Genomic DNA, 26,081 nt, shown 5'->3' on the forward strand with positions numbered 1-26,081 from the left:
AGCTTAATGGAATAAGTTTAATTTTTTTCCACATAGCAGATCTCAGATACATGAAGGCTTGTTTCTGTGCTGATGTCTCTTTTTCCCACTGAACAACCATAGCACCTTCAACCATTGCTTATGTAAGATAGGGTTCATTACCCACTGACCTCTCCACATAGATGTCAGAGAGATGCTCTCCTTCCTCAATAAGGCACCCAGAATTAATCGCAATTCGCCTGGGGTGGGTTTAGTAGTGCTGAGTGCAGGGAGCTTATTATCCTCTGTGAACTGGATACCATTCTTCTCTCTATTAATGCAGCCGAGGATTGCATTAGATCTTTTGTTGGCCTCATCACCTTGGATAACCCTCCATATCCCTGGATATATTACCAGGAGGGAATTGAGAGGAACTTTTAACAGACCATCTCATCTGCCCCCCGATCCCTTGATCAAATAGCAGTGCCTTTATAGCAGGCTATCTGGAAACCTATATAAATGGGTCACTAAAAACTCTGTAGTTTTTGAACCACTAAAGAACGAGGGGGAGAAAAAGATTGTTCAAATATCCCTTCTTTCATTCCTGTCCTCACAAATTCAGTATTTATTATTGAGCCACAACCATGTGTCTGGCTGGGACAGAGAGATGAAGACCAGACCCCTAAATCTCAATTCCCAGGTTTTCCAGACAAGCAAATCAACAATAACCTACTGTGCTGAGTAGTGTGACGATAATTTGTAATACTGATGTGAGCACACAGAAGAGGAACACCCAACTCAACCTCAGAGGGTAGCCTCAGAGGAACCACCCAGAATCCTGTGCTGAGTTGCACCTTAATGAAAAGTGAGTGTTCTCCTGGCCCTCTCTCTTCTGTATCTTAGAACAGAGCCTGGGTGCTGAAAAATAAATGAGTAGAAGTATAAAATAACATAAGTGAAAAAGGTGGATGAATTCATTAATTGATAGAATTATTGATCGATGAATTAATTAGAAGTAGACTGGCATAAGCAGTCACAGAGATGAGAGTTTAACCTATTCCTAGGTAGGGTAAGTGGTCTGGTTATGTGACAGCTTGACCTTGTAGAGGAAAAACAAGTGGGATCAGAGAAATAAGTAATGGAGAAAGGAACGTGAGGGGAATGACCGGCTGTGGAAGAACCGGCTAGTGCTTCTTTGGCAAAAGTCTGGGAGAAAGAAGAGAAGGAAAGGTGGGGCATATTTGAAAGATACCAAGGGCCAAATATATGTCAGAGGTAAGGGATAGAGATCAGAATTTCTTTGTTTCCTGCTTGGGCAGATGTAAAGAAGAAGATTGCATTCAACAATCTTTGGACCACAGGTAGCACAGGTGGGGAAGATGACAAATCCAGTTTTATTTGGATCGAATTGAAGATGGGGTACACACAGGAGATACCCTTGGGCCACCTATGCCCCACCTCCAGGTGGGGAGAGAAAGCTACTAAACACAGTTAATCTGGCTCATCAGAGGTTTTAAGTAATAACTGAAGCCCTTGGTGTGGATAAGATTGTTCAGAAAATTGCCCGGTGTGGAGAGAAAAATGCCAAACAACAAGCACTCAAGAACATACATATCTAAGGGGCTGCCTAAGGAAAAGAGTCTGCAAGCCAGACTTCAGAAAGCAGTAAGAGGCTTCCTGTGTAAGAGAGAAGGACTGAATATATTTGTATGCGGAGTCACAAAGGCCAACTGAGTAGAATTTGGAAACATAGGAAGGACAGAATAATTAATGGATCAAGGCTTCTTGCATTTATCCATGGTTCTGAAAAGTTCTACTATCCTACAAGCTTTCATTATAAAATAAGAACTTTATTCTCAAATAATACATTTTTCTAAGAAATCAGCTAAAAAGGTGGTTTCTTAATTATTCATCACTTTTCCTTTGACATCTTTCTCATATTCAGAGTTTCCACTCAGCTACCTTCTGATGCTAAAAACTTCTAAAACCTTCTGGAAAAGTTAAGATAAGAAAGAAGGCTGGATCCAAATATGCGGCATTGAAATGGAGTTTGAATTCTAGTCTCTGTGAAGTAGGAAGCTCTGAATGGCTAACATTCAGCAGCTCTGGACTGCAGTGCCCAGACTTCACCAGTAGATGCTGACATCTAACAAGACACCTCTGCTTAGGCCCTCAGCCCTGGAGAACCCCAGAGATGTGGATCATTCTAGAGAGCTTGATGGTTTACCTCTTTAAGGAACCAAACTGCTGCCCACACTGCTTTGCATTTTGATGGATTTTTCCCTAACATTTGTCTACAAATATTTCTATCTTTAGGTCTGTTCTTTATCATCTTGTAGAGAGAAAATGGAAGCCATGAGGGGACTTCCCTTATCTCAACACCACCAAGTTGACTAGCCTTTTTTTTTTTTATCTCTATCATTGTCTACCCTCCCTCTCTATGGCCTGGATCAAGTGGCTCAGACTATCAAAATCTACACCTCCTTCGGTGCTCTGCATCCCACCCTCACTTACTCATTTCACAAAGACTTTGCCTAGCTCTTATCAGAAATTATCTCATCTCCCCTCCCTTCTGCATCTTTAATTCTCCCTCGATACTAGAACTTTCCTTTTAAAATACAAATATACTATACATCTCCCACCTTACGATTAATACACAAATACCTTGACCAGTCAAGGTCCATGCTCCCCCTCACAGGATAACTTCTGAGTGCAGACTGTTCTGTCTCTATTTTCTCACTCCCATTTTCTCCACAACGGATGTTGTATCCCAATTTCCAATTTCGAAGTAGAATTCTGCTCAGATTTTCAATATTGTAATAGAGCTCCAGTTGGGTTTCTGTTCTGTCTATAAACTGACCAAATGAAGAACACCAGTGAACTCCATGTTGGGAGATCCAGTGGTCCCTCTTCAACCATCATGGTATTCTGCCTTCTCCATGATAGTTGGCCACCCCTCCCTTCTTGGACCACCTTCTTCCGTTGTTTTCTATGACAACACTAGTTCCCCACTCACCTGACTACCTGCCCCGCCCAGCTTCCCTTTGTTCATTTTTCCTCCTCCTCCCATGACCTCCACTTCATGTATATGATGAATCTCACACTCTGCACTGCAAAACAAAGTCTGTGATCTATACGCCGAATCCTCTCTTGCTGTTCCCCATTGCAGTGAACACCACCGCCAGCCAGTCACGCACACAGTTGCCTGAGTCAAGCACCTGGAAATCTTCCTCCTTCCCTCACCTCCCTTCGCTCCCCACATGTGATCCACCAGCAAATCCCAGCAGCTCTAACTTTTGAAATACACCTGGACTTCACCCACTTCTCCCCACCTCTATTGCCTCCTACCTGGCCCAACGACCCTCCTATCCTGCCTGGACTTTCCTAACTACCTGACAAGATCTCTGCTTACACTTTTACTTCCCTGTAATCCAGAGTAATCTTCTTAACTGTTTTCAATTTAGGTAAGCTTCCTGAATAACTCTCCAATGCCTTCCTAATTCATATAGACTAAATCCATATCAGGACTTTGTTTCTGGGCCCAGCATCCTCCTCTATTTCACCTTTTCCAGAATTCTCTCTACTCACTGTGCATCCCCTGAGACACATGAGCCCTTCTGTTCCTTGAAATCACAAAGCCCACCTCAGCCTCAGGGCCTTTGCATTTATAGTCCCTCTGCCTAGAACCCCTTTCCCTGGTTGGCTCCTCTTCATTCAGGTCTCTGCTGAAAGCTCACCATTGTTTTTTGTTTTGTTTTGTTTTGTTTTTTTTAAAGAATTTTATTTATTTATTTGACAGAGAGAGAGAGAGAGAGAGAGAGAGAGACAGGAGAGAGGGAACACAAGCAGGTGGAGTGGGAGAGGGAGAAGCAGGCTCACCATTGTTAACAGCCTTCCCTGGTCTAGACTCCCCTCCCCCAGCCATAAGTTGGGTCTCTATCACATTATCCTGTTTGCTTCATCTCACTTTTCACTATCAGAAATTAATCTTTTCTTTCTTTTTTATAGCATTATCTGTCTCTCTCCACTAGAATATAAATTTAATGAAACCAGTATCTTGCCTGTTTAAGTCACTTCTGGATCTCCCCAGTGCCTAGCATATATGAAGTGTTTAATAAATAATAAATTAATAATAAACCAGGGATAAATGCTGCCTGGATTTGCTTCTGAGATACCTGATAAATCAAAATAACATTTATGGAGATAGTAGGTTTCTCTCTTAAATGTTAAAAACCTCATGCCCTGACTAAGGTATTTGAAAACCTCTTATTTAAAATTGTAAAGATGGGCATGGAGCCTGAAGAATTTATTCTGACTTGAAATCCATACAAGATTGTGTAAATACATTTATACATGACCTCTCCCAATGACATCAAATATTTTTTAGAATTTTAAGCATTGCTGATTATTGTTTAATAGTAAAGGGTGAATTAAAACATGTTTAAAATAGTCTAATTCCATTTTCAAATCAGGAAAACAAACTTTGTTGAAACCACCCAAAGTAACATACACCAGTGTGAAGCAGGGACCTTGAAAAGTTTTAAAACTTGCAATTACTCACAAGAGAGAAGTAAGCATCTAAGTGGCTATCCGTTGCCCTCTCCTGTTACGACCCCATTATAACACCAGCCCACAAACTAAGACCTAAAAGACAGGGAGATGTAGCCTCCAGCAGAAGTTGTCTTAATAGCGTGGCCATGGCCGTTAGGCAGTATCCCTAAGTTCAAGAGCTGCCTGATGTGTTTGAGTCCCTCCCCACCTATATTCCCAAGGTGATCCATGCTCTAGATTAGAACACAGGTGCCCTCCACTTGTCTTAGGGGAGCGAGCTGCAGAGGGCCAGGTGGGGGCGGGGGTGGCTAACAAGGCTGATGGGGATGCTGTGAGCTTTACAGACAAAAGAACTGGTGAGAATCACTCAGTCCTCCAGCAAGAAAGGAAAGGGAGCGTGGGGATCCAATTTGAGTCTAACAAGCAGTGGAAACTAGATTTGCAGTAAAAGGGCCTGTGATTTCTCCACACTGCTCCGTCAGCCTTAACAACTGTGCAGAGCCATGGAAACACCCTCAGGACGCCCCTGTCCCCTCCTTGGCCTTGAACCTCAGGGAGTTGTTGCTTGACTTTTGGAACTCAGCATTCTCATCTGTAAACATTTGTAATGGTCACTATTTTCTCACAGGCTTGCTGAAAGAATTAAATAATGTTAATAAGGCCATAGTAAAGACTTAATTGAGCTGTTATTGTCATCACACAAGAGAACTAAAACCATGGCCTCTGTGTCTGCCTTCCACAGCTCTTTTACCCCCATCTTTGCTTTGGGGCCAGTATCTCTCAGAGGATCTGCTTTGGCTGGCTCTTTCCTACCCATCAGACTCTTATCTGCATAGGGTCTGGTTTGTCTCAAAACTGACAGTAAATTTATAATCTTTCCCCTTCGCTGTAAGCTCCCTGAAGGCAGGCAAAGTCTGTCCTGTTCTCCCTGTACCCTTCCAGCCTTGCTCTCCGTTGAAGCAGACTTCTATCTGACTCCTGACTCAATAAACATTTGTTGAACTTGCTGAGTGAGTGGCTAGAGATCTGGTAATCGGATCCATCATCCTAGTGATAAATGAGAATGTGAGTGACGAGCAGGGGGGGGCTCTTTTATGAGGAGCATGTGCGGGGGCGCCTGGGTGGCTCAGTCGTTAAGCGTCTGCCTCCGGCTCAGGTCATGATCCCGGGGTCCTGGGATCGAGCCACTCGCTGGGCTCCCTGCTCGGGGGGAGTCTGCTTGTCCCTCTGCCCCTTCCCCACACTCATGCACTCTCTCTCTCTCTCTCTCTCTCATAAATAAAATCTTTTTTTAAAAATTGTTTATGAGAAGCATGCATAAGCATTTGTGTATGAAATTTTTTAAAGATTTATTTTATTTGAGAGAGAGAGAGCATAGTGGGGAGGGACAGAGGAAGAAGGAAAGACAGTATTAAGTAGACTCCACACTGAGTGCAGAGCCCAATACAGGGCTCAATCTCACGACCCTGAGATCATGACCTAAGCCGAAACCAAGAGTCCGATGCCCAACTGATGCACCACCCAGGAACCCCGTGTATGAACTTTTTATATAACTTCTCAGAGGCTTCTTTTCTTACTTCAGTGGAAAGAGCTTTGGAGAAACACTGCCTGGGGTTGGGGGGACATTTATCAGCCTGTGTCTCCACGCCAACTGACTACTCCGAGCCTGAATTCATCCGTCTATGAAATGGAGATCATCATGAACCCACAGGAATGTTGTGAAGACTCAGTGTGATATAGAAACAATGGGCAAACTTACTCTTAAGCAGGAATAAATGTTTTTTGAAACACATAGGACAAGAAATCCCAAGTTACAATGGATCCAGTGGAGCTTCATTGAGGACAACTCTCTGCTTGGTGCCCTGGGCAGTCCGCAGGAAACCTCGTCAGAAGCCAGAGCTCAGGGCCCACGCTGGCAAACCCACTGCCACCCAGGCTGAGGGAGAGTGTAATAGGCTTGCAGTAGATTCCCTTGCTTTTTTCCATTGCATTTAGCTGAGGTTGCTCATTGATAAATAAGTTATAGGTCAAAAATCAGTAATAGATGAAGTCATAGATCAGAGGAGGGAATGGGTGTGTGACTTTCTTCCAGTATGAAATTTAAGTTCTCCTCTTAGAACCGTACAAAACAAATGACCAGTCCTCTAAGTTTTCAAATTGTCGATATTGTATTAAAAACACTCAAACCATTAAACATAAACTACAGGCATAAAAAAAAGAGCACTTGCACATGTCATCTAAACTAAATTACATAGATAACAGTGAGCCCCATCTAGGGATAAAGCAGGAAGCATTATTTGATCACATCATGAGCATGTCATGGTGCAGGGCCATTTCTAGTAAAAGCAACCAGCAAAAAAATATATATATGTATTTTAACAGCTACACATTGACTATGAAACACACAGGTGATATTCAGTTTGTTGTGGTTTTTTGTTTCCCCTCCATCAAGAAGAGAGAGGGAGAGAGAGCTGGTTCCTGCTGTTTTCTGGCAGCTGAACCCAGTCCCAGGATCGATGTGTTTGCTCTTCTCTCCTCCCCAGGCCCAGACCACTCGGCTCTGCCAGAGGATCCTGGGTCGGGCATAAGCTCTACAGTTTCTGCCTGTCACTCAGGGCCCAGGAATCTCATCCAGCCCCTTGGCTTCAGTCTTTCTAGAGGGGGGTTGCCATCCACTAATTTCATGGGCCTCCAGATAAAACAGTTCAGTTCCGCATGCACCCAGGACACCGTGTATTAACCTTTGCATTTGTTCATCCTTCACTTTAGTTGACGGACCTTGGTTTGCACTTAACGGTGTTTTTACTCTGCCAGCAGGCATCGCTCCATCTATTCTGTGTACAAAAGGTCAGCCCATGGAGTCAACTTGGTGGGTGGTCTGTACGGCCTAACAAGAGTGTTGGGATGCCTTTTTTTTCCCCTCTTAGCTCATGGGAAGCTCTCCCAGCACCCCCATATGGAAATGCCTCTCTACCCCATAGGCAGCTCAATATTTGAGGATATTTCCTAGGAACACAGCAGAGCGTCCAGCTAAAATATCCTTAGGAGACCACAACGCCCAACTTGAACAAGAACTCAAAAAATGACCTGGAACTTTATCTTTGTCTCTTATCCAAACCTGCGCAGTGCCCCAGAGAAGACATCCAAGACTTATAACAAACACATTTACATAATCTTTTGAGTTTCCCAGTCTGACGGGGGAGAAAAAAGTGGCAGGAAGCCAGGCTTAGGTAAAGCCTACTGATGCTTATCATCTACCAGTTTAATTTTTTTTCTTTAAATTTTTTTATTCTTATGTTAATCACCATACATTACATCATTAGTTTTTGATGTAGTGTTCCATGATTCATTGTTTGTGTATAACACCCACTGCTCCATTCAGAACGTGTCCCCTTTAATACCCATCACCAGGCTAACCCATCCCCCCATACCAGTTTAATTTTAAAAGGAGGAAAAATACCAAGTGCTTATAAATGATTTCTTAAGGTTGCTTTGGAGAAGGCATCATAGACTATCATTGCTTCACTCCCTGCAATTCCTTTTATGCCAGGCAAGCATGGACCAGAACCAGCCAACCCTTTCCTTAGCAAGGCAGGTCTTAAAGGAACTTGATTACTGCTTACTGCTCCCCCAGGCCGCTCTGATCAGGAAAGCTGAGCTGCATGCTGGGGGCCCCATTCCAGCAGCAGACTCCTTAGCCAGGCTGTGTCAGGGAGCAGTGCCTGTGGGGTTAACACGCTGCGTAAGAGACATAGTGAAAAGTGTCCGGGGACAACCAAGGAGGAGTCTATGGCCTCAACCATACAATACCAGGAGACCCACGCCATGTCAGAGACTGAAAGGCAGGGCCAGATGGGCCCTCCACCAGTGTGTCTCCTTTGCCCTAGACTAGCACTGCCTGAGCTTCTTTCTTAACCAAAAACAAAGAACAGTGTAAGAGAAGTCAGAAAAGCAGGGAAAGGAGATGGAGATGGAAGGGAGAAGCAGGGACCCATGCCCTGGGTGACTATGTGATTCCTAAGCAGAAGGCAGTTTTCCTTCTCTAAGCTAGCCTCGTGTGCATGACCACAGGGGAAGCCTCATGGAGTCTGGCAACCTTATTCCCGACTTTATTTCCCCTTTCTACTAGTTGAACAGAAGGGAGAACCACTGATCCAAGGAAGAGAAACCAGAGACTCTCCCAGGGGTATGAAATTTGGAAACAGAAGAAATTCTAATTCTTTCTGGAGGCCAAGATCTGTGGCATACTGGTTTAAAAACAGTTGGCAGCCCTTGTTCTAAGCACTTTAAGTGCAGGACCTGTTGGGTCAGGTGGGGAAGCATTTCCCACCCACCGACTAGGAAAGCAGAGAGCCACACTACAGACGCATTAGAAATGAGGCAGATAGCTGCACAGGGTCAGGGCCCAGACCACTCGTCTCCACAGGCAAGCTTGCCAGAGAATATTCCCACTCTCCCAGACTGCTGAATCTCCTTTTATTTCATGACCAAGTGGAAGTCTGCCCCATGCTTAAATTCTGAGCAGAAAGTCCTCTGTTCATTCATTTGGGAGTATTTGTTGAACGAAGCACTGTTCTAGGCAGTAGACAAACTGAACAACAACAGTAAAACACTGTGTCCTTTGCAGAGCTTACATTCTTGTGAGAACTGGTTAAGAAAAAACAAGATAATACAGAAAGCCTATTATAGAGCCTGTCGGGGTTGTGGCAGGGGAGGGGATGCTGTAGGATAAGAACCACAAGTGTTGGGGGAATTCTAAAAAGTTGAAATTCTAAGTTTCAAAATAAACATTTCCTCAAGTGAGAAAAGATTTTAAGGGAGTGAGGAGGGAGCCATGTGGGGATGTAGGGAAAAAGCTCTCCAGGCAGATGAAGCAGCCAGGGCAAAGGCCCGGGGGTGGAAATGGCAAGGGGGCCATTGTGGCCAGGTAAAATGGGGATGCGGGAGAGTAATTCAGTCAAGGTCAGGAAAGGGGCACAGACTGTGTGGGGCCTTGCAGGCCATTGGAAAGACACTTTATTTTGCTCTGAAAGAAATCAGGAGCCATTGGTGGCCTTCACTAGGAGAGTAACATCATCGGACTTACACTTCAACAGGACAGCCCTCGAAGCTCCACGGAGAACACTGAAAGGGACCAATGACATTAACAGCGTCAGGGAAAGACAAGAAACGACAGTGGCTTGGATCTGGGTACTAGCGGGAGAGGTAGTAAGGGTTCCTCGACACTTAGATAGATTTCCAAGGTGGAAACAAAATTATTTCTTCATATTAATTTGGGTTATTATTTTTACATGATCCTCAATACTATGACCACCCATTTATTCGCTTTGCCTCATTGAGCATCTACTTTGTGTTCAGCCCAGTGTTAAGTTTTTAAGCAATGAAATAAGATTTAAAACAAGGATTCCAGACTCCATGGAATTTACAGTCTAGCTGAGAGACAAGAATGACAACTATTTAAATAATTATACTACTTGTGGGGGTGGGTCCTGAAGAAAGCAGTTTCACCAAAGACATGCCTCCTTGCCAGGGCAACCCAAGCTCCTTTCTCCCATTCAGGACAGCTCTGATGGGTCCTCCCAGCCTGAGCGCACCACGGAGAGTTGCCTAAGGCCTCACAGAGACTATGGCCTGGCCTGATTTCTCTCTCTGCCCAATCCTGCTATTTTCTCTTCTCTTCTGGAGGCGATGATCTCAAGAACACACCTGGACAAACTTTCTGTGCACTAAGCTCCTTCTCAGAGTCTCTCTCATGATGAATACAACATGGAACACCTTTGTGTAACATAATCCAGTGAGCTAGATACATGGACTTCTATACTATGCTCCCATCAGCATCTGGCTCCAGATTAAAGTTTGTCCTGAGTGAATTTCTATGACTTATTTTGTCAGGAAAAACAACTCTAACCCCAAATCTTTCCTTTTTGTCTACAGCTGCCAGGAAACATAAAGCTAAATACAGTGATTGGTTATAAATAAAAACACATTTCTTCTGTCTGGAAGCATCTACTCCCTCTGATCCTATTTTTCAACCCAAGTGTCCTTCTTTCTATGATGTTTATTCTTATAAGACCCTCAAATCCCTTTGCAAGAAAATTGGCAAATAGTCTGGGAAAAGATATTTGCCACAAGGGTTAATCATTTTTTAGGTATTTCCAGCTGCCTGAACTAGGGCCCAAAGACCACTCATACAGAAAATACTTCTTAACTTCTGTAGCCTGAATGAGCTTTTGGCTTCATCTTTAAAGATCATTCAGAAGAGATGCAAATCCAGATCAAAAACCCTTGAAGAGTAAAGCACATTTTTACTGAAGTTGAGGAAACCAAGTGAGCTGAGGTGACACCAAGGGTACAGAGCAAAACCTCTATAATCCTGCCATTATCTCTCATCTTGGAATAGTCAGGACTCTGTTGATTACAGGTTTTAGAGACCCAATCAAATTAACATGAGAAGATATAGAATTTCTTTTCGCAAATACGTGGAAAGTCCAGGAATGGACCTTCTCCTATCATGGCTGACTCCAGAGTCCCAGTGGTGTCATTAGGACTCTGTGTCTCCCTCTGTCACTAGGCTCATCTCACCTCTGCATTGGCCACCAGCTCCTGTGGGACTACATAGTCATCACAGCCACTTGATCCCAAAGAAGAGAGGCCCTTCTCTTCCCCCTAGAGTTCCAACAAATGGTCCAAAGAGCTCTATGACTGACACTCTTGGGTTCACATGCTCACCTCCATGATGGGGTGAAGATGCATCTACCTAACTCAAACCAAATGAAACAGATTTACTATAAGAAACAAGGGTCCATGGAAGTGGAAAAGGAAATGCACGCTGGGAAGACAAAATCCTCAATTTCTATAATGCTCAGGGGCTCTTCTTATGCTCTTAAAATTCTAGCACAAGGTCGTTTCCTCCCCATTCTTTAGTCCTCCCTTTGGATCAGCTCATCTAAATCCCCCCAACTCCAAGATCATATTTTTTCATCTATCTATTCCCTCCCTCTTCTTTGTTGACCATTGTCTCCAGTTTTCTAATGTTTGTCTTTATCACTCACAAGGGTCAACACAAAGGAGGCTACGTAGCTAAACAAGCAAAGACTCTTTTATCTTCAGATGGTAGAGAAAGACAAGAGATTGTGGATATTATGTTTTAATATGATTTGGACTTATTGTACCGCTGGGCCATATGTTTGTATCTATTGACATATTCAGCAGCTCTTGTTTCATGAGTGAGGAAGGACTTTGGGTTGGAGGAGAGGGTCCAGATCAGGCTTTGAGCCTGTAGTGAGGGGAGTAAGAAACAAAATTCAATGGAATAGTCCAAATAGAATTTGAATGACCCTAAGCTCCTGAAGTCTAGGAGGACCAAGTGATAAACTGGGAAGAAGAACATTCCCCCAACCTCTGAACCTAGCAATGCTCTTATACCTGGAAAAACAGAAGTTTGGGAACATCTGGAGATAGCATCTGTGGCACAGCCCTGGGCATTCTTCTGATAGCCAGCAACAGATGAAGATTCTCTAAGGGGTCTCATGGGCATGGGCCAGAGAGCACCCCAAAGTTGTGTATCCTACTCTATACCATAGCTGGCAACCTGGGCCATGGCCAACACCAGGTACGCCTTTGAAGATTCTAATGGGAGGCACTGAAGAGTGGCTGATTTCTGTCAGTCAAACCAAAATGGCCCCATCCATGTTAGAATTATTTCCAGATTAGGTCTTACTTTGTAGCCATAGGCTGATGAGAGTAGGAATATTTGAGTTTCATATATAAAGAGTTCAAACACATTTCTAAGAAAAGCACTGAGAATAGAATAGATAGATACACAGAAGATAAATTTTATAAATGAGGAAAGGTAAGGAACATTTTAAAATGTTCAACACCAATGGCAATAAATATTTCCAATCAAAGGAATTTTTTAACACAGAAACGTAGTAAAGACAGGTAACACTACTAGATTAACAGACTAATATATTACCATTAACAATGAAAAGTGGCCAAAGTGTATTGAAAATTGATTTAATCATATGCATTAAAAGTTTTTAAAAGTCTTTTCCTGTGAAATATCTCTTCCTTATCTTAAAAAAGTCTTAAATACATAAAAGCACTATGCAAAGCAATGTTCATTATAGAAATTTTTGTAATAAACACATGCACTCAATTAAACTTCATGCAGATATTAAAAGTAAGGACTATGTAGGCTACATAATAGTTTATGGGAATAAATTTATGGGGCTAGTTTGTAATACAATGTAAGGTAAAATTACATATCCCATATAACTAAAAGTAGTATAAAGTTACATGTTGTAAAAGAAGAATATGTTAAAAAAAAGAAAGTAACACACCTAAATTCAAATCTGTAGGCAAGATAAACTATGGAAATATTTCCATTCTTTTCTCTATACCAAATTATATCATTTTTATAATGGGAACATGGGTCTGGGAACATTTTCTACTTGGAAATCGGCACAAAGTAAATAAAAATAATCTAATCTTCCTATACTCTTCTGCATTTATTTTGACTAGTTCTCATGCATAACTGAATTTTCTATATTTTATAGGAGTGCAAGTGAATAATTAAATTGTTAACATAAAATGTTCATCATCAGAGTGTTTAGAATTTATAAAAGTGACTTATTTAGGATCCTTACAAAAGTGAGAAAGATACATGGCTTAATGCTCCAGATGGATATGGGATTAAATGTGTATGAGGTTTTAAAGGAGCATTGTAGGTATGCCAGTGACATGCTCCATGCATTTTTGCAACGTTTCTGAGGCCTCCTTGACTCTATCCTCTTGGTGGAAGTTAGTTCACCACATTCAACCAAAGAAAGGAAAGAACCCAGATGTTGCTCTTCCCACCCCACCATAGTGAGGGGAGTGGACCTCTTTTTGACCTACACCCAAGCCAGCAAAATGAGTAAGTTGTGCCAAGTGGGATTGTCTTCCCACTGCAGAAGTAGTAACAAAGGTATCTTGCGATGTAGTAGGGACAAAGAAGGCCTGACCATGCCCTGCTGGAGAAACACTGATCGTGTTCCCTAAGTCCCAACACCCTGCTCAGATGTTGTCTTGGCCACCATCATAATAAGAATTTATTCAGATAAAAATCATTTCTGGATCCTCAAGCGGCTGAGTGAAGGTTGGTGAGGAATAAGATATTTACAACAACTCTAAATGCCTTCCAACAAATTGTATACTAATCACAAAAGGGAAAATGGTAACGTTATTGTGGAGAAGCCACTGTGAAGCAAGTGATCAAAGTTAATGCCATGGATCACAGGAGCCCTCACCAGGCTGTGAGGCTGTAAAAAAAGGCCCAGTCTTATCCACCGTTGCCCTCCCAGATTCCATAAAACACCACGTGTCGTAGCAAAGGTGGAGAGAACCAACATTTATTGGAGGCCAAGTAGGTACTCACAGTTCTCTGTCAGGGGGTAATTTCCCCATGTGACACAGGAAGAAGCTGATGGTCAAAGACAGCAAGGAACTTTTTCAAGGTAATTGGACCAGTCACATCCAGGATCCAAATTCGAGCCCAGATCTGCCTCACTGCAAAGCCCGTGTTTCTTCTACAATGTTTCTGGTATGAAATTTAACCATGAAACAATTGAATTCATCAGAGGAAATTTACTCATCACAAGAATCAAGAACAAAAATTTTGCAGAGGCAGGTGTCGCAAACTCAAATGCCATTGATTGGCCTCTTAAAATACAAAATGAGTGAGTTAACAAGAAAATGGTGCATGGCGAGGCTGGGGTGAGCTGACAAATGGACAAACCATCCAAACAGGCAGCTGCCTCCAGATCAGCTAGTATTTGTGGATGAGAACCCAGTGCTGCCAGCTCTTCTGATGTTTCCTGAGGGAAAGAAGATCTGGATGTGCTGGGAAACTTCCCTTTTTTAAACATCGGCAGCTAATTTTTTAAAAAAGTAAGACATTTAGCGAGCCAAACTCTACACATCTATGTGCCGTACTTGGCCTGCATTCACCACTTCACGACCTCTGGTGTGGAGCATCGTCCTGACGACTCTTCACACCGTCCGCGGCGGGCCTGTCTTCCCACGTGATGTTGGTGTGGGGGCGTCACCCTTGGACCCATCCTGGAACTGCGGCCACAGGAACACAGCAGACTGACTTGAGCCTCAGCAGAAGTCAGAGTGAACGTGGAACACGTTGATGCGATGGCTGGTGTTTCCTAACCGATCATCGGGGGGGTGAGGAGGACTGGAGAAGAACCTGAATTCCTTGCTTCACAATGTCTCTCTCATCCCACTGATTGACATCTCCCACAGAGTCCTGTGGCTTTGATTTCGTGACCACCACCCCCCACCATGGGCCCTTGTAGTGACAACATTGCTAAGAAATAACAATATATGCCTGAAAAATGCGTATCCCAAGTATTTGTAATGCTCTGACGTTATGTTAAATTGGCAAACAAAGTAAAAAGAAATACAATTGTCTAAAATGTTTGTGCACTCTGAAGAGAGAATTTGGAGCTTTCCTCCTTCATGTATCAAGGAAATAAAGCACAGGCGCCTCCATTCAAATCCAGGTGCTATCATTCATCACCTATGACCTTCGGGCAAGTTACTGAATCTGTTTGCTCATCTCCAATATGCAGGTAATAACAGTGTCCACCTTAGAGTGTGGGTGTGAGTTTCAGATGGGGATCTGATGACACAAAAGCAGTATGTTTTATGTTGTTGTCTATTATTATTATTAAGCTTATAAGAAAGTGGCTGATTAAGAATAACGTAAGGAAATAAGTGAAGGTATGGCCATAAATTATAACTTGTGAGTCTTAATTTGATAGGAAAAGAAATAGCTTCTTACAAGTTTGTTTTAAATACAATAATTTATTAAGAATCTCTTTAGCAGTAATTGAATGATGATAGCTACCAAAGTCATTAGGATTCTGCATAATTTGAAAGCAGATAACTTTCTTTATAGATATTCAGGATGAATTAATAATAAGTGGAAGATGATAGAAATGGTTATAGATACTTTTCCCAGCATAAAAAGTCGATGTAACCATGACTCTGTATGGAGGTGACATAAAATATCACTTCAAGAAAAGGATGATAAAAACTTTTTTTAAAGCATTTTGTCAGATACCTCCTAGAACTTCTAAATTGCCTTTCTATTCTCAATAACATGAGTCAAAGGCCTCAAAGCCAGTATAAAAAAATGTGAAACAATCCATCTCTGAAGCAGCACCTCATAGGAGAAAACAGGGTTTCCAAATCAATTTGTCATGATCCAATATGGATTAAGCAGTTTATTTGTTTTGACATTTCTCATTTGCTAAGTCCAGCATGCCAAAGTAATCTCCCTGTGATACACACACAGACCAGAACATTTATTATTATTTATTTGGGGGATTTATAGCCCCTTTTCCTCCAGAGAAGTCATTTGAAGGCAAAAATACTTTGAAATTGGGCCTGCAGGTGGTTTCACCTGATAATAGTTTAATCTCGTCACTTTGCTCCTGCAGGGGAAAGCCTTGGAAAACCTTTACCACCCTGGACAAAGTCAGAAAGACCTTCCAGATTTATGTAGTGAACACCACCACCCAGGGGTAGACTTGAACATCCACCCCTGACAAAAAGTGATGGACTGTCATTTGTATTCTAGAACCTTCCGAGTCCAGCATATTTTAATCCTTTCCCATCCTTCTTCCTGTTGAACTGGGACAAGTAGAGACTTAGAGACTGTTTATAGGGTCTGTTGAATAGAATTAGAACTACAGGAGCTAGAACAGGGGTAGTGAAATGATCACCTGATCTGGAATCAGACCAATTGGTGTTTGGATCCCAGTTCTCCATTTATTGGCTATTTGACAGTAAGCAAGTTACATAGTCTCTTGGAGCTTCAGTTTCCTCATCTACAGAATAGTGATATGATACTTTTCTCGTTAGATTACAAAGGCATTGAAATCAAAGTCTATGAGTAAAATGGCGAGCACAGGGCCTGGACCCGGTACCTCAAGCAATGCTTGCCCTCTCCTTCCAGCACCCCTGACTCCCCTGGGCCCTCATGTTGTGAGTTTGACAAGGTGGGAATTGGGAGAGGAGAGGGGAGAAACAAAGAGAGGGAATGGACATTTTCCAGTGAGGTGCAGACTCACATTACTTAAAATGAATCCCAGAGGCCCCACTCCCCAAAGGTTCTCTTCAGCCCACTTTAGGGAAGCTTGGAGAGATATACAACAGGTCATAGAAGATGAGAGAGAGAAGAGGGAGGAATCAGAGCAAAATGACTAGATTAGTGTAGGGGCTTTGCCCTGACACAGGATAGTGTATCTCCTAGCAAGAGAAGAATGCCAGAAGAAAACGGGCATGTCCAATGTCTCAAAGCCTCCTGTCCCAGGAGGGTTCTTCTTGGTGCGAACATCAGCTTACCCAAACTGTTGCCACTTTCACTTGTGTGTATTTGTATTCTCTTTTGAACATTATGTGTGTTTATTATTTCTTGAACGTACTGGTTTGGGCACACTTTAGAATTGCCATGTATAGTTTTACCCTGAAAAGAATGGGCTACAACACCCAGCTGGAGTGCTTCTGTCTTAAAAAAGGGTGTTGGGAAGGGAACAGATTCAAAACCCAGCATTTCCAAGTCCCAAAAAGTCAGCAGAATGAATTAAGGACATACCCACGTAGAAGCTGATCTCTACCTGGTAACCAGAGAGGGAAGTATAACTGGGACTCTCCCAGACTGGGACCAACACCTCTCCCTCCCACACTCTGCATTCCAAAAGCCAGCATTCTAGAAGGGTCTGTGTGCTGGGTACTGGGCTGAGCATTTTCCTGCACACACCTGTGTCTGGTCCCCCAGTGACACTCGGAGGGCATTGCTGAGATTGGGAAACCCAGCCTTGGAGGTAACACATCCGTGCTGTCACTGAGGCTTTTCTAGTTCTGAAACCCACACAAAATTTTAAGTAAACCACCTCCATATCAGTCTGTATCCTGCAGGATGGACAGAAAAGACCCACAAAAGAACTAAGAAAGGAAATTCGAGAGGTAGCTATAAAATAGGGGACAACGAGAGGGCTTCAGACCAAGGATTACAGTCATGAACTAAAAGCGATGCCTAAAAAGAGTGACTCGGGGCTGAGGGGAAAAAGCAGAAGACGAACTCTAAATTCGGGATGAAGGTCGAGCTAGCCCACATGGGTGGTGCAGGCTCTGTTGGAAGTGCAGCATGCGGTGGTGGATCTTTGAGGTGAACGATCACTAACATCCTCTGGTTCCCAGTGGCTACACAACTTAGCAGCCAGGAGAAGTGGTTCCTGCCAATGGCGGTGAATGTGCCACCTGCTGCCACCTGAACCCCTGATCTTGCTCCAACCACCGCACATGAAAATGGAGCCTCTGGTCCTAACTCTCCACAAGGAAGTCATGATTCAGTACTCCTAGCTGCAAAAGGAAATAGGAAAGTGTGTGTCTGGCATTTTTCCTTCTATAGTGGGAGGCTGTCTCTCCTCCACAAATACTCAGAAGATGGGGAATTCCCTAGGCACAGGCAGGGAACTCAAAGGAATAATAAAGCCCACTGAGGAATTGTTTCAAATTATGCCACTTTACTATGGCCTCTGAACACTTCACAGATGGTCCCAGCAGGCTCTCTTCACTGCATTCCAAAACTCCAGCAAGTCGCAAGATTCCAGGGCCTTCTGTGGAAAGTATAAATTGCTTCCTAAGCCTATCTTGCCCCTAAGATTATCCATGTTGGATTTGATGAAATCTCAAACTCCCAGACCTACCACATTCTTCCCCGGAGTGGTTGGAAATGTCTCAAACCTCAGAGTTGTTTTGGAATGAAACATTCCTAAGGAAATCACAGAACTAAATGTATCCCAAGGTCATGCCACCATTCAGAACTGTGCCCCTAAATGGTCCCATGGGGCCATGTTGCTGCCCTACATCCCCCATCACAGACACTTTGCCCTATAGGGTGACTGAAATATTGAACACTCTCAATTCTGGGGAACCCAGTATATGGTGAGGCCCCTTTTATTTGTACCTACCTGGCCTCATTCCACAACATCACTTAAATTTAAGTATAGCTATGTTTTAGCACCAAAAGAAACAGTAGATTAAAAAACTATGTTGTGGTTAAATAGTGAGTCATAATTAAGAGTGCTTGGCTCCACCACTCACTAGATATGTGATCCTGAGCAAACAGAACCTTTCTGAACCTTAGTTTGTTCATCTGTAAATTAGGGATGCTAACAGTTTCTGCCTCATCAGGTTTTTTGAGAGGATTAACAATACTACATAATGATGCATTTAAAATTACCTAAAATGGTTTCTGACATATTCAATGCCTTGAGAATCCTATTATCAAAATTGAGGCTTAAGAAGATTAAGTAACTCATCCAAGATTATACAGCTATTTATGTGGAGGAGTGACTTTTTCTAAATTAATTCCAAAGAATTGGCTGAAGACTCTGATGAACTATGGAAAAATAAGTGAAAACCTAGAGCAGAGGATATAATGGACAACAACAAATCAAGAGGTCCAAACCCCAGTTTCTACATCTCTAAAATTGGTAGACTGAGCTTGATTTCCAGGTTAAGATGGCATTTGTGTGGCAATTCCTGGTCTTCTCCAAATTTCCCTCATTGAAAAAATTATAAAGAAATGGGAAAATTTTTAATATGCAATACTTCCAGGAAATTAAGGCTAATAGCAAATCATTTGTGGATTTGGGAGGAACTTCTAACATATAGAAAATGGTCAAGAAGTTAAAAATAGAGCTACCTTACGACCCAATAGTTACACCACCAGGTATTTACCCCAAAGATACAAATGTAGTGATCCAAGGGGCACCCGCACCCCAATGTTCATTGCAACAATGTCCACAACAGCCAAACTGTGGAAAGAGCCAAGATGTCCATTGACAGATGAATGGATAACGAAGATGTGTATATATACATTTGTATATATGTGTATATGTGTATATATATATATATATATATATATATATATATATATATATATACACACACACAATGGAATATTACTCAGCCATCAGAAAGAATGAATACTTACCATTTACACTGACATGGATGGAACTGGAGGGTATTATGGTGAGTGAAGTAACTCAATCAGAGAAAGACAATTATCATATGGTTTCACTCACATGTGGAATATAGGAAGCAGAGCAGAAGACCCTAGGGGAAGGGAGGGAAAACAGAATAGGAAGTCATCAGAGAGGGGAAAAAAAACATGAGACTCTTAACCACAGGAAACAAACTGAGGGTTGCTGGGGTGGGGGGGGAGGGATGGGGTAACTGGGTGATGAGCATTAAGGAGGGCACGTGATGTGATGAGCCCTGGGTGTTATACACAACTGATAATTTGTTGAACACCACATCTGAAACTAATGATGTACTATAAGTTGGCTAACTAAATTTAAATTTAAAAAAAGAAAAGAAAATGGATAGAGATAGACTCATCAACAAAACTGCCGGCCTCCATATGTGTTGTTCTCTAAAGTAGAACATAATGTCATGCCCAGACAATGGTAGGAAAATACCAAACCTTATACCCACTATCTCACTGCCTGCTTGGAGTTAGAGGATCTGCAAAATCATAAATAAATAAATAGATAAATAGATAAATAAATAAATAAGTGCATCCATTCCCACCCACCTTGCCTCACCCTACCGTGCACACAACCTAGTTTTATGAAAGTTATATCCCCCCATGTGGCTACCACCATATCCTCTACACACATATAAGCATACTCATTTAACAGACACTCTAAGAGACCTAGAATTTCAAAAACCTAATGACCAAGAAGACAGTATCATTTTGGGAAATAGAAGAAGACTGTCAGATGAGAACAGGCAAAGGCTACTTATTTAGAGCTTGCTATAATGAGAGAGGGAGCCACCATCACTTGGGTTTGGCAGAGACTCAAAGGCAAGCAGAGGATGGGAGAGCTTGACAGAGTTCAAAGGGAAGGTTCCAGGGGTGCCCTGATTGGAGGCTGCTGGCCTGAGGAAGCTGGGGACAGGCTAACTAGAACTGGGGTGACGGATGTGATTGGCTAGGGTGCACATTTGGCTTTCTCTGATTGGTCCCAAGTTGGAAGTGAGTTAAAAAATTAAGGAAGCCATCAGTTATTAATTAAGCCCTGGCCATTTGGGGCCAACTGTTACAAAGGTTATTGCATGGTTGCTAGAGATAGTGGTGGAACTTCGGTTAGGTTTGACTTATAGCTAGAATGCTGGCTTCCTGGACTGGATACTCTGGATAATGGATTGCTTTCTTGGGCTGGTTGCTACAGATCTTTTATACATGGTCTGGCCATTTTCTTTTTCTATATTCAGCCTCCCAAATTTATTACATTTTGGGATGTGCACATAAAGGCAGAGACAGGGAAACTCTGGTTTCTGAATATGACAGAAATTCCAATTTTTCATATAAATGTTTCTGATTAGAAAAGAATCATGGACAGCCACAGGTGATCTGGGGATAGAGTTTCTCAATCCCACAGGCAAATCACTTAAGCTGCAGGGGAGGAGAAAATCTCATCCTAGTCTAGGAGAATATTACTGGATAATTTCTGTTTTCAAGATACCAGACCCTGGTTTTGGTCTGAGATAGGTTTTCAACAAGGCAACTAAGTGGACACGGAGCACAGTTAAAGGAAGACTTTGTATTCTATCTGTTGGCAAAAACTGAAACTAGACCTATGTCTCCTAAATCTAGATGAAGACACAATAAATCCTCATTTTCCTTATGAATGATTATTCTATGGCCTAAAGTCTTAAAGACTTCAGAGAATCAAATCTCTGAAAACGATTTGCTTTAATTAAAGGAAGAATTTTTAGAAAAATGTTTTCCTTGTTTGCAGAGATAAGCAAGAAATCATAGATTCCACTGAAAAAATAATGATATAGAATAGACTGCCCTAAAAAGAGACCAAGGTAAGACAAGAAGACAAAGGCTGAGATTTAATCTGAGGTAAGAAAAGTTGTAGACCCTCCCTAAAACCACAAGGGCAGAATTAAAATCCAAAGGCAGCCATCTTTTTCCCCCTTTAAATTTTTTTATTGTTATGTTAATCACCATACATTGCATCATTAGTCTGTGATGTAGTGTTCCATGATTCACTGTTTGGGCATAACACCCAGTGCTCCACGCAGAACATGCCCTCTTTAATACCCATCACCAGGCTAACCCATCCCCCCACCCCCCCAAAGGCAGCCATCTTTAAAAAGAAGAATCTACACATATTTAGCTCCTACTTAAGGAAAAACTAAAGTTACCTAGAATGCAAAGGAAAAGATAAAAAGATTAGGAGTAGGTGATACAATGGAGGGAAAGTGGCAAAAGGAGCAAAAGAAACTAAAATATATATATTTTTTTAGAAATTAAAGAGAAATTCCCTGAGCTGAAAAAAAAAAAAAAACACTACCTCTGTAGATCAAAAGGATTCACCTCATTCCAGGAAGACAATATAAAACTTGAGAAAACTGTTAAATTTCAGAGGTCAAGAACAAAATTCCTGGTTTTCAGCAAGAGAAGAGATACCATATTAGCCTCATATGTCTCCTCCATCAGACTAGATTCCAGGAGAAAATGGATCTAGGTCTATAGAATTGGATAAGAAATCAGAGACTTTCCTACATCAAAATAGCTCATTTATTTACAAATGGAAGGAAACATTTTTTCAGACATATGCTAGGAAAATGAAAAAATAGTTTTCATGTACATTGCCTAAAAAACATATATTATAGATGACCAAGAATTTAATCAAAATGAAAGGGCCAAAAATATTCAGGACAGCATAAAGAAAAATCTGAGAATGAACACTGAAAAAAAATTGAGTAGTTACATGTCTAAGCATTTTTTTTTTTTTTGGTAAATGAGATAAAATTAACATAAAATTTAAAAATTATCTTCTATAAAATAAAGCAAAAAATTTTTTAAAATCCTGTACTTTGCCATTAATAATATGTACCAATAAATTTCAGATTTATTAAGAAAATGGTAAAAAATGTAAAAGTTTGCTGAAAGCATGCTGAGTTTAGCTTTACATAGATCAGAGTAAGAAGTTATTATATTGCTGTTCATTGACAGTTAGAAAAATTGACATTAGAGTGTGTTTTCGAAAAACTTAAAAGATAATCATTACTGACATTAAGAACAGGTTGCACACCTGTTTTCCAAATCATTACAGAACAAAAAAGGAAAATTCAAGAATCTGCAAAGAATAAAAATAACTAATATTAATTTAATTCACTCTATGCCGGGTGCTATACATACTTGCTTTTTTTTCCCTCATTATTCCTTACAACTATTCTATAAAGTAATTCTATTATTTTTGCCATTTTTTAAGGAACGAAATTGAAGGTTAGAAAGCTATAATAATTCATTCAGTGACAAATAGTGATAGAGCCAGTATTTTAACTTAGAGAGTTGGGCTTCAGAGTTAACGTTGACCCATTACTATGTGTTGTCCCCTCTATATGGTTACTGAGAGTTTATGATATGCCAGGAACCATGCCATTAATTCATTTAACATTTCAAGTTCTACAAGATAGACAAGAATGTAAAAAGGAGAAGCAGAAAACAAAGAGTTATCAAGCATATCAGCTTATTAGTGACTTAAAAATTTTATATTAGGGGCACATATGTGGCTCAGTCTGTTGGAGGGTCTGACTCTTGGTTTCAGCTCAGGTCATGATCTCAGGGTCCTGAGATCAAGCCCCATGTCGTGCTCTGCACAGTGTCTTCTTGGGATTCTCTCTTTCCTTCTCCCTCTGCCCCTCCCCCCACTCACACACTCTCTCTCTGAAATAAATAAATAAATCTTTAAAAAAAAAATCATCAATAGAAATTTGGCAAATTGATCTTAAACGTGGCCAAAAAAATCTATCCCGTAGTTTAAAAGGCAGAAGTTATAGAAGCCAGATTTTCTGATTATTAAACTATATTATAAATTAATTTGTTCATGTAATACAAAAAATTCCTTGGGTACTAAAAAACTATTCAAATATTTAACAGACAAAAAAGAGAGAAAAACACTGTAAAATAAAATTATGAGAACACCACAAAATATTTAAAAGCTTAGAATGTTACATTTTTTAAATGAAGAAATTAATATAACTTAAGTAGTTATTAAAATATTAAAATTATGATAACCAGAATATAATATATTTGTGTATCATAGAAAGGAATTTAAAAATAATTGCAGGAAAATTTTATATTAATATGTACTAATATGGAGATTGCTTCTTAGGGAACAAATTAAATAACAGAAATACCCAATTAAGAAAAAAAATCAAAATTAGTAAAGAAAAAGTTAAAATAACTTTTAATATGGAATACTTTGTATCACTTCATGTTAACTATTTGATATATTTCAAAGAAAGGGACATTGCCCTGGAGCAATATGAAATAGTCAAAATCAATTACAAGGAAATAGAAAATGAAAATATATCTATAAACAAAGAATTCATGGGGAAAAGACCACTTCCAAATACATCTCTGGGCACATGGCAAATTATTTCAGAGCTTAACATCCTAAACCATTCTACACATTTATATGCCCTTTCAACACTTAGGAAAAAAAATAAGATGAGCAACTTATGAATCCACTATAATCCTAATCATCAAAGTCTGATAATGAACAAAACAGAGACTAGAGATCATTCTCATATATTTCTGTATGTATATATGAAAGTCCTAACTGAAATACTAGCAAATTTCTAATCCACTATAATCAAGAACAAATGCCTGGATGCTTTAATAAAGGTTTTAGCATTGAAATTATGTTAACTCAAATGCGGGAAACCTTGTGGTTGCCTCAATTTGGGCAAATTAAATAAAAATATTTAATAAAGTTTAGCCATTTTTCTTGATTTTATAAGCTTTAAAAAATCTAGGAATTAAAAACATGAGACCCAGCAACAATTTCATACCGAAAGCCATTGCCATTATTAAGTCAATGAGAGTCAATCTCATTAAAGGAAGGGTATAATCATCACTCTTTTTTAGCATTGTTCTGGATGCTACTGTGAATTTAAAAAAAGATGGCAATAATTAGGAAGAGACAATAATGTCATTATTAATGACAAATGTGGCTGTATATCTAGAAAATCTACATAAATAAGCTGAAAAACCTCTAATTCATTACGAAGTTCAGCAAAGTGGATACACATAAGAGAAATACCAAAAAATCAATAGTTTTTTCAATATAGCAGTAATAACCTTGCAGTAAAATTTGTAGGTTTTTTTTAAGATTTATTTATTTATTTCGGAGAGAGAGAGAGGTGGGGGAGGAGCAGAGGGAGAGGGAGAAAGAATCTCAAACACGGTGAGACTTCTTTGGTGTTTTCTTCTTTATACTTCTCTGTGCTCCTCAAAATTTTTGTAATATGATATACTAATATAATTATTACTTTTAATTAATCTTAAATAGAATGAGAGCTTGAAATAGATCATCTCTAATGGACTTCCAGTTATGAGTAATTCTATTGCCATAACAACATCACCATTCAAGTTCCCACAATTATTGTCTAGGTACAGGGAGCTATATGCACCTAAACCATTTTTAAGGCTAGTGATGGCCTACCGTGAATTTTAAATCTCTGTATCCTTAGTCAAGCTTCATGGTATGTTTTTACTTTTCTTGTTTCAGTAAAGTTGGATATGAAGAAAATTGTCCAGCTTATTCTAAAACTATATTAAGATGTAAAGAATGGGAATAATTGATTGCTTAGACCATATCTGAAAATTCTACAAATTATTTAGACTCTTCAATGAGGAAAGCAAGCCTTACAAATGATCTTTAACAAACAAGTTTGAAATACCTGTGAAGGAAAGTTTCTGCATATAGCCTGACAATGCGGGTAATGTATAACGATGAGTTGAGAAAGACCCGTATCATTTGAGTTTAAAAAAAGAGGGGAGAGGGTAGTGTCTGTGACTTTGCTTAGACCTGAGAGAGACTTCTATCATCTGGATTTAAAAAGGAGAGAAAAGTGCTAAGATGTTGTCATCCCATTCAATTGTTCAGGTGAAGCAAATCCACCAGATAGTTACTCATCAATTCACATCTACTACTGCAGAACATGATCATTGATTTTGCCTCTTTTGAAAAACAAATAAATCAGCTTGTTGTCATTATTTATAGTCTTCAATTACACAGAGAAATAAATTTTTTTAAAGATTTTATTTATTTATTTGACACAGAGAGAGAGAGAGAGAGAGAGAGACAGCGAGAGAGGGAACACAAGCAGGGCGAGTGGGAGAGGGAGAAGCAGGCTTCCCGCTGAGCAGGGAGCCTGATGCGGCGCTCGATCTCAGGACCCTGGGATCATGACCTGAGCTGAAGGCAGACGCTTAATGACTGAGCCACCCAGGCGCCCCGGGAAATAAAATTTTAAGAGGGAGAGTATGCAGAGGATCTGAGTGGCAGTCCAACTAATTTGTGGCCCCCAAACAGGTTTTCAAATATATAGGACTCACACAATCGACTCAATGTATTTTGTTCTCTGTGCCTGGGTAGACACAGGCAAGAAAATCTTCCCTTCCCTTCCCTTCAGTA

The 26,081-nt window shown here is 40.7% G+C and overlaps 1 long non-coding RNA gene across 4 annotated transcripts in view; it reads right to left on the reverse strand.

The window, feature by feature from the left end:
- Positions 1 to 15,398: 15,398 nt before the first annotated feature.
- LOC141373092 (uncharacterized) overlaps positions 15,399 to 26,081 on the reverse strand; it is a 121,254-nt gene continuing 110,571 nt past the window's right edge. For 3 of the 4 annotated variants that reach the window (XR_012378724.1, XR_012378725.1, XR_012378722.1), the window contains 2 exons: positions 19,568 to 19,689; positions 15,399 to 15,727 (listed from right to left, as the gene is read on the reverse strand). This is a non-coding gene — a long non-coding RNA (uncharacterized lncRNA). Of the gene's footprint in view, positions 15,728 to 17,701; positions 18,186 to 19,567; positions 19,690 to 26,081 lie in introns of those variants that run through there. The other variant, XR_012378723.1, reaches the window with a different exon arrangement.

Source organism: Callorhinus ursinus, unplaced genomic scaffold, assembly GCF_003265705.2.
Source record: "Callorhinus ursinus isolate GAN/ISIS: 27379988/994484 unplaced genomic scaffold, GSC_fseal_2.0 scaffold7, whole genome shotgun sequence".
In the NCBI taxonomy this organism is placed as follows: Eukaryota; Metazoa; Chordata; class Mammalia; order Carnivora; family Otariidae; genus Callorhinus; species Callorhinus ursinus.